The following is a 7,897-nucleotide window of genomic DNA, read 5'->3' on the forward strand; positions in this document are numbered from 1 at the left end:
ACTTTAGAAACCGCCTCAATTTACGCAGTTTGCTAAAATAGATTTCACTCTGCGCAGTTTTTCAAAATAGACTTCCTTCTACGCAATTTCACAAAATGACCCAGAGTTTCAGAATATGTTTTTTTAGGACGATTTAAGGATTCCTTTTCTTCACTTCAAATATTTGATTATTTTCATTTCTTACTTGGTTTTCTTAAATCTTTGACACGCGAATTTTTCAATCTTGGTCTCCTAAGATCCATCCCTTGCCTTGGTGATTCTTGAGCATCAAATCTATGCTTTTAACACCTTTTCAATCCAAGCTCTTAAATTCACCTTGCGACACAAACATGAGTAAAATAGAACATTAAGCTGATTCATGTTTATAAAACCAAGATATAAATGAGGGAAATTATGAAATATTTGAGTCTAAACACCCCCCAAGTCAAGAAGTGCGTGCTCAATCCAATGGTTCCCAATTACACAAGTGATGGTTGGGCTACTGAGATCCTTATATTTCTGTGACATATCTTGTTTGAGGATGACACTCACTTTTTCAATCAAGAAGATTTTCTTTTGTATATTTTGCCCTTTTTTTATAGTGCATATATCTTTTAGGAACTTGGCATATAGGGGAATTTTCTTGATGGCATCCAAAAGAAGGATATTAACTTTCACCTATTTAAGCACCTCTAAGATGTCTTGAGTGTTAGCCAGAGGCTTAGGTGAAATCAACCGTTGTGAGAATGGTGCAACCGACTTGTAGTGTGTGTCCAGTTCTTTCTCATGCGGGACGTCACTAATTCCATCATTCCCCTTGGATTCTTCTGAGTCCTTAGGCTTCTCAACCCTCGTCAGAATGGTTTTGTCAATTGTCTTTTCACTTCTAAGGGTAGTAATGGATTTAGCTTGCTCAACATGTTGGTTTTAAAAGCTCCGGTCACTTATTTCACATTGCAGTTTTGTATTAGGGAGGGGTTGATTTGGAAAAGTTCATTTCTCTCTAATCGCTAAGTGTGACTCAATCATTTGAATGGACTTGCTAAGGTCTTGAAATGCTTGTAGAGTGTTTTGATTAAAAGAGCTCTTGGTTTTGAATATGTTTGAAAATCGAATCGTCTTGGGGTCTTTGCTGATTTGGAAATTGAGGAAGAGCCCCTTGAAAATTCCTTTTTGTACTATATGTTTGACCATTCCTCTAGCTGAAATTTGGATGATTCCTCCAATTGGAATTGTATGTGTTTGAGATAGGGGTGTTGAACGACCCTTGATAGTTGTTTACGACATTTGAATGCTCATGTAACAATTCTTAAAACACATAGAATTGTGGGACAATCCTATGTTACGTGTATGTTACTGACGCAAATCCTACATGCAACTTCAACAGTCTCCTCGATTTTGACCATCTCTACTTTCCTTAGTTCAATAGCTTCCACCTTTCTTGTGAGCCTAGCCACCCTAGCATTCACGTCATCTTCTTCGCTCAAGACATAAATTCCTCCATTTTCTCTTGATTGGGTTGGCCTGAAAGTTATGGCTTTTGAGGAGGTATCCCATGACTGAGCTTTTTCAATGAGCATATTAAAATAATCTCACACGTCATTAGCTTCTTTATTCATAAATTCCCCATTGCACATCATCTCTACAAATTGGCGCACGGGCGAAGTCAGTCCATCATAGAAAAATCTTATGACCTATCAAATTTCGTATCCATGATGTGGGTAAGAGTTTAATAGTCTTTAAATCTCTCCCAACTTTGGAAGAAGGTCTCTTCTTTTTTTTGGGAGAAATTCATTATCGCCCTCCTCAGGATGTCGATCTTACGAACTGGGAAGAACTTTTTAAGTAACTCCCGAGTTATCTTAGCCCACGTCCTTATTGATCTCGACAGAAGAGAATGAAGCCATGACTTGGCTTTTTCTTTTAAGAGAAATGAAACAATTTCAATCTTAATGTGTCCTCAATGACGTTTTGAAAATGCAACGTTGTTATGATTTCATTAAATTTCTTTATATGCAGATATGGGACTTTCAGAATCAAGTCCATGGAACTTTGGGAGTAGTTGGATCACTCCCAGTTTAAAGTCTACGTTTTCTGCATTGAGTGAAAAAATCATGAAGGAAGGCATACTTGCCCTCATCGGTTGGAGATAATCTCTCAGTGTTTTTGGCATAGGAGCATTGTGCACCTCATTCTCATCTTGTTGTTCCTCCATGGGATGATGTGGTTGATTCACACACATGATTTCTGTTGGCTAAGAAGATCTTAGATGATGTCTAATCCGGTAATGGATAGGCAATCCTTCAACCAATCCTCCTTCACTTAAGAAATGTAGAGTGTTGTCACGAACCCACTTGGGCATAAAACATTCATAACTCTCAAGTTCTAAACAACTAAACCTAAGAAAAGAGAGAGAGTTGGTGAGAGGTTACCAGATCAAAGTTTCTATGTAAGTTGCTACAAAATAGAAAAACAAATTAGTTTTTAAAAACAATTCAGAAAATCTAAACTAAAACACTGCAAGAGGTAATCCTAATCCTAACTAATTCCAATGCTAATTAGTTTCAGAAAAACATATCCAAAGTCCCTGGCAATGGTGCTAAAAATTTGTTTACAACCCTAAGTGTAGGGCTACGCTGTAGTAATAATCTCGGTGAGACGAAGGTCGAATCCACAGGAACTTTCTGTGTATATTCAACTAAGACATGCACGAGTCTATCACATGTAGTAGCGCACTCACGGGACTCACCATTGGTTTCTTACATACGATGTGTGACCATATATTCTAGCGATGAGTAGCCTATTTTGAAGTTGGTTAAACTTTTTTTCTAGCATTGACTTCAGTTGAAGGAGGAGGCCCCATTGGTACCAACTCGGGTCCATGTGGGAAGCTCACCCTATAATTTAAGGGACACTCATTCCCCGAGTTGTCATGTGTTCTAAGGAATTGCCACATCATATAAAGTAGTTGCATACTTTAACAAATATCAACAATAATCAAAGGTAAGCAAGTAAATGTACATTATATGATATGAGATGCATGCGGTAAAATCCATTCATGTAAGTGGCTACTTACCCAATGCTTCTATTTTACTTTGGACCATTTGGGCTTTTTAATTATCTCCCTATTAATATGTCGGCTAGATTTCAATTTTTGGTCTTTATATAGTTTACTTTTTCGAGACATGACTATAATTAAAGGATCTAGTCAATGCATTATACTTAAGCAAATACTTTCATGCTAATATACGAAGAAAAAAGTAATCACCAACAATCTAACCGCTGATCTGCATCACTGACCCTTGATACTTAGATCATTGCCTTAAATGTTTCGTTATACTGATCGTTCATCGTTGATAATGCGATCCAAACTGTTTATCAGGTCTAATTATATTAAGATATCATCTTAAGCTTCATTGGATGCCAGGATCCATCTGATCTGACCGTCGAATTTCATTATTCACCTCAACTTTGGATTTATTGAATTGGGTTTATAGGTTAGGTTGGGTGAATCCCATGTTCCTTATATAAAATCCTTCAATTTAGATGTCATTGTTCAAAATGAACGGTTAATGGCCCAAGTTGATCATTTTGCCTTCTTACTATTCCATGGTATAGATCTAAGATTGGTCCAGTGATCATGACAATCAAGGCCAGATCATGGTTCTAGAAATGATTTAAACCATATAAAACCTCATATGAACAAATCTACCGTTGAATCGCGAAATCTCAATTTGATCCAAGCGTAGACAGTGAGCCCACTGATTTTCCTACCATGATCAATGGTAGGACTAGCATTACACAACTAAGTTAGATTCTAGTTCTTATTCCTATTTCCAGATTAAGGTCCAAAGGTGTGGTCCACCTAAATCAAGATTCTCAACAAGACATCTAAATATGATTAAAAATTATGTTATTCCAATCTTGGACATATTCAAATGATTAAATAAAAAAATCATGGTGGGACCCAGTAAGATGGTAGGGATTGCATATGGTGGGGCCCATCCAGTCATCTGGTTTCAGATTTATAAGAATACACCGTACAGATTCAAATCTTGGTCATTCAAAAGTTGATCTTTGTTGTGGGCCCTTCATAATTCCAATGGTTGATCTAACGATTTTACATATTTGGTAATCCAAATTCATGGAACGAGTTGGATATGCCATCTTTTGCCATGTGGGGCCATCACACAAGATCATGACTAGTCATACCGTTGATCAAGAGTTTCTATATATTGGATCTGATCAAGATCTACCTTTAATCAAAATCTTAAGTTCATCCGTATCATTATCTGCATCCATTCTCAAGTATAATTCATATATATCACAAGATTGTATAGCGGGGCACATTGGTTGGATCAAATTTAAGTGGTCCTACAACCCTAGATCTTTGTTAGCACAAGAATCCATATTTCATATCAGAATGTTGAAATCTACCAATCATGATTTGGTTATCCTTAGGGGTGTACACTGAGTCGAACCGAGCCGTGTTAGCCTCAGCTCGACTCAGCTCGGCCATTAGCTGACTCCAGCTTGAACTCGAACTCGGCTCGGCTCGATTCAGTCAGCAGCTGGACCAGTTCGAGCCGAGTTCAAACTAAAATTGAGCCTTTGCGGCATTTTCACAAACACATGTTGTGCACTTTCAATTTTTCACTGTATGTAAAACAACCGTGGTTGTTTAGGCAACATCAAAATCAAAGAAAAATGGTATTTGTTTCATATACATACCTTCCTTGTCATTAGCCGACACTTCATTGAGTCATTTCATCAAACACTTTTTTTTTTTGGGGGAGGACATACCCATGTCTGTACACACACTCCATGTTAGCCACCCCCGCTAGGAATTGATACCAAGACCTCAAGTGTTGAAATGAGGTATCTCCACTCAGTCTGCCAGTTGAGCTATGGATCTGGGTGTAATTCATCAAACACTTGGTGAGCAACATCAATATCAAATTAACCGAGTCACCGAACTAATTCAATCCAAGTTCAATTCGAGTTGGGGTTTGATCTGAGTCGAGTCGAGTTGAGCTCGGGCAAGCTTCAACTCGGTTCAAAATTTTTTTGAGCTCAAAAAATCAGCTCGACTCAGCTTAAACTCAGCTTCGAACCGAGTTGAATCGAGCCTTTTCGAGTCTGAGTCGAGCAAGCTAACCCTCAGTTCGTGTACACTATTCCTTCATTAGATATAGCCCCACAAAATCTCCACATCTATACAAGATAATCTACAATTCTATTGTGAACATGATACAAAAATTACAATTCTTGTCACACAAACAGATAGAGAAAACACAGATTTGTAAACTAAGAAGATACGGCTCGAAGAGAGTTTACAGATGGTAGGGCGATACCATGCCTAAGTGGCAGAGCATGGGGCCTACTACGCTGCTCATATGAATAGTATGTGGGGCCCACATGTCTACCCACGTCGACAACGTGCAGGGCCCACATGACTGTCCATGTGGATAGCGTGTGGGTCCACGCCCCTGGCCACGTGGCCAGCATGTGGTGGCCCACATGGCTGTCCAATGGCAGGCATGGGTCCCTCCCCATCATTAGGTGACGTCTTCCTCCCCATTCGTTACGTAAGATCAAGCTGCATATGCTATATTCATTAGGACAGTTTCAACAACATGGAATCTGATTCGTTTTTAGCCATTGGATCACCACAAAACTTAAAATGTTACCTCTTAAAAGGTTACTGAGTGTGATGGACGGCTGAGATCCAGGTAAACCAAGGTGAGGTCCACGTAGGAGGTCACAATTTCTCCTTTGTGTAAGGGCTCTAGCGCGCGGGGGTTGTCGCAAAGGGGATTTTCAAGAGATTCTCTCCGCAGCGGAGATTTAGGATCCGTGGGAGTTCACCACGGTAAATCCCACCTTTCTTCCCAGCGTCCTTTTCAAACGCTACCATGCTTCACTTTCCAAAACCAAACCATTATGTACGGACTCAAAAATTTTCAGACGAAAATACCCTTTTTCAGCAGGGGTGAATGGTCCTTGCCATAGACCTATGGCTACGGATGATAGCTGTAGCCATATGTAGCATAGCCATGATGAGCAGTGGGGCCACCGCCAGTTTGATGCGACCCTGCCGAGGCCTGAGTTCTGTAGGGCTTCCTTTTAGCCCTTTTTAAAGCCCCCAAACACCCCCATTTCGAAATTTCCCTAAGCCCTCTCCCTCAAAACTCAAAAACCACCCTCTAAACCCATTCCCTACATCTAATCCTCCCCACCAAATCCCATTTCCCTAAATATTCTTCATCTTTAGGCCTTCTATTTACTAAAATTCTTCATTTCAAACTCAATTCCCTCAAAACCCCTCATTGTCTAAACCCTTCTTCCTCAAGGGGGCGTTTGCGCAGGGTATTAGATGGGATTAAGTGTAATAGAATTGTATTTGGCCCCGTGCAATTTCATAATCCATCATTTGGAAAGGATGGGAAAAGTTGGGATGGAATTACATTTAGTCTCATGGAATTGCATTTGGTCCATGCAGGATTTCCGTGGATTTTGAAATCTGTTACACATGTGAGCCCTACATTGATGCATGCATTTATCTATGTTGTTCATCCATATACATCGTTTATATGTGACATTTTAGTAATATATGTGTCCAAGTGAACGACATCCGTTGTGAATTTGGTCCGTTGATTACAATTTTATGGTCCACCAAACATGATTTTACTTAATCCGATGTTTTCCAGTAGTAAATTTTTTATCCTAAACCTGGGTATGGATGACTACAATACCATAGTATTTCTAGACATGCAATCATTGTGCAATAATGGTATTAATCTCATCTAATACAATTCAATACCATTCAAATCCATAGACCAAACACGCCCCAAGGGGATAACTACTCCGAATCCACGGATCTGAAAATTAAACGAGGCAAACTAGAAATTGAGCGAGGCTAACTTGAAATTGAGTGAGGAAATATGGAAATTGAGCAAGGCAAACTGGAAATTTAGCGAGGCAAAGAGGAAATTGAGCGAATTTGCCCAGCTCAATTTCCAGTTTGCCCCGCTCAATTTTCAGTTTGCCCCGTTTAATTTTCAGTTTGCCCCGTTTAATTTATAGTTTGCCTCGCTCAATTTCTAGTTAGCCCCGCTCAATTGTGAGTTTGCCCCGCTCAATTTTCGGTTTATCCCTCTCAATTTCTAGTTTGCTTCGCTCAATTTTCAGTTTGCCCTGCTCAATTTTCAGTTTGCCCCGCTTAATTTTCAGTTTGCTTCATTCAATTTTCAGTTTGCCCTGATTAATTTTCAGTTTGCCCGGCTCAATTTCTAGTTTGCCCCGCTCAATTTTCAGTTTGCCCCGCACAATTTCTAGTTTGCCTCGCTCAATTTTCAATTTATCCAGCTCAATTTTTAGTTTGCCACGCTCAATTTCCAGTTTGCCATACTCGATTTACAGTTTGCCCCGCTCAATTTGCAGTTTGCCCCACTCAATTTTTAGTTTGCCCCGCTTAATTTATAGTTTGCCCTGCTCAATTTCTAGTTTGCCCCGCTCAATTTTCGGTTTGCCCCACTCAGTTTCTAGTTTACCTTGCTCAATTTTCAGTTTGCCCCGCTCAATTTTCAGTTTGCCTAGCTCAATTTCTAGTTTGCCCCGCTTAATTTTCAGTTTGCCCCGTTCAATTTTAGTTTGCCATGTTTGATTTTCAGTTTGCCCATTATGGTGGCATCGTCTAATTATAGGAAAAGTGATTTATGGCTACGGCTATGATCTATGGCTACGGGTTATAACTGTAGCATTTTGTTGCGTAGCAATTACTTTTATAAATTCATACGGCTTTGAAAAGCAGGGATATTTTCGTCTTCACTTTTCTGTCCGTACAGTTGGGTAAAAGGTGGCGTTTACGGTGGTCAAGTACGCTGGCAAAGGAGGGATTTCAGGTGAGAGTTGTTCG

General features: G+C 39.5%; 1 non-coding gene across 1 annotated transcript; it reads left to right on the forward strand.

Annotated features, from left to right (window-relative positions):
• The first annotated feature begins 1,686 nt into the window (after nt 1-1,686).
• LOC131250441 (small nucleolar RNA R71) lies at nt 1,687-1,792 on the forward strand. Its single transcript, XR_009173368.1, has one exon. It is a non-coding gene; the product is annotated as a small nucleolar RNA R71 (small nucleolar RNA).
• Nucleotides 1,793-7,897: the final 6,105 nt, after the last annotated feature.

This window comes from Magnolia sinica, chromosome 6 (genome assembly GCF_029962835.1).
Source record: "Magnolia sinica isolate HGM2019 chromosome 6, MsV1, whole genome shotgun sequence".
Taxonomy (NCBI): Eukaryota; Viridiplantae; Streptophyta; class Magnoliopsida; order Magnoliales; family Magnoliaceae; genus Magnolia; species Magnolia sinica.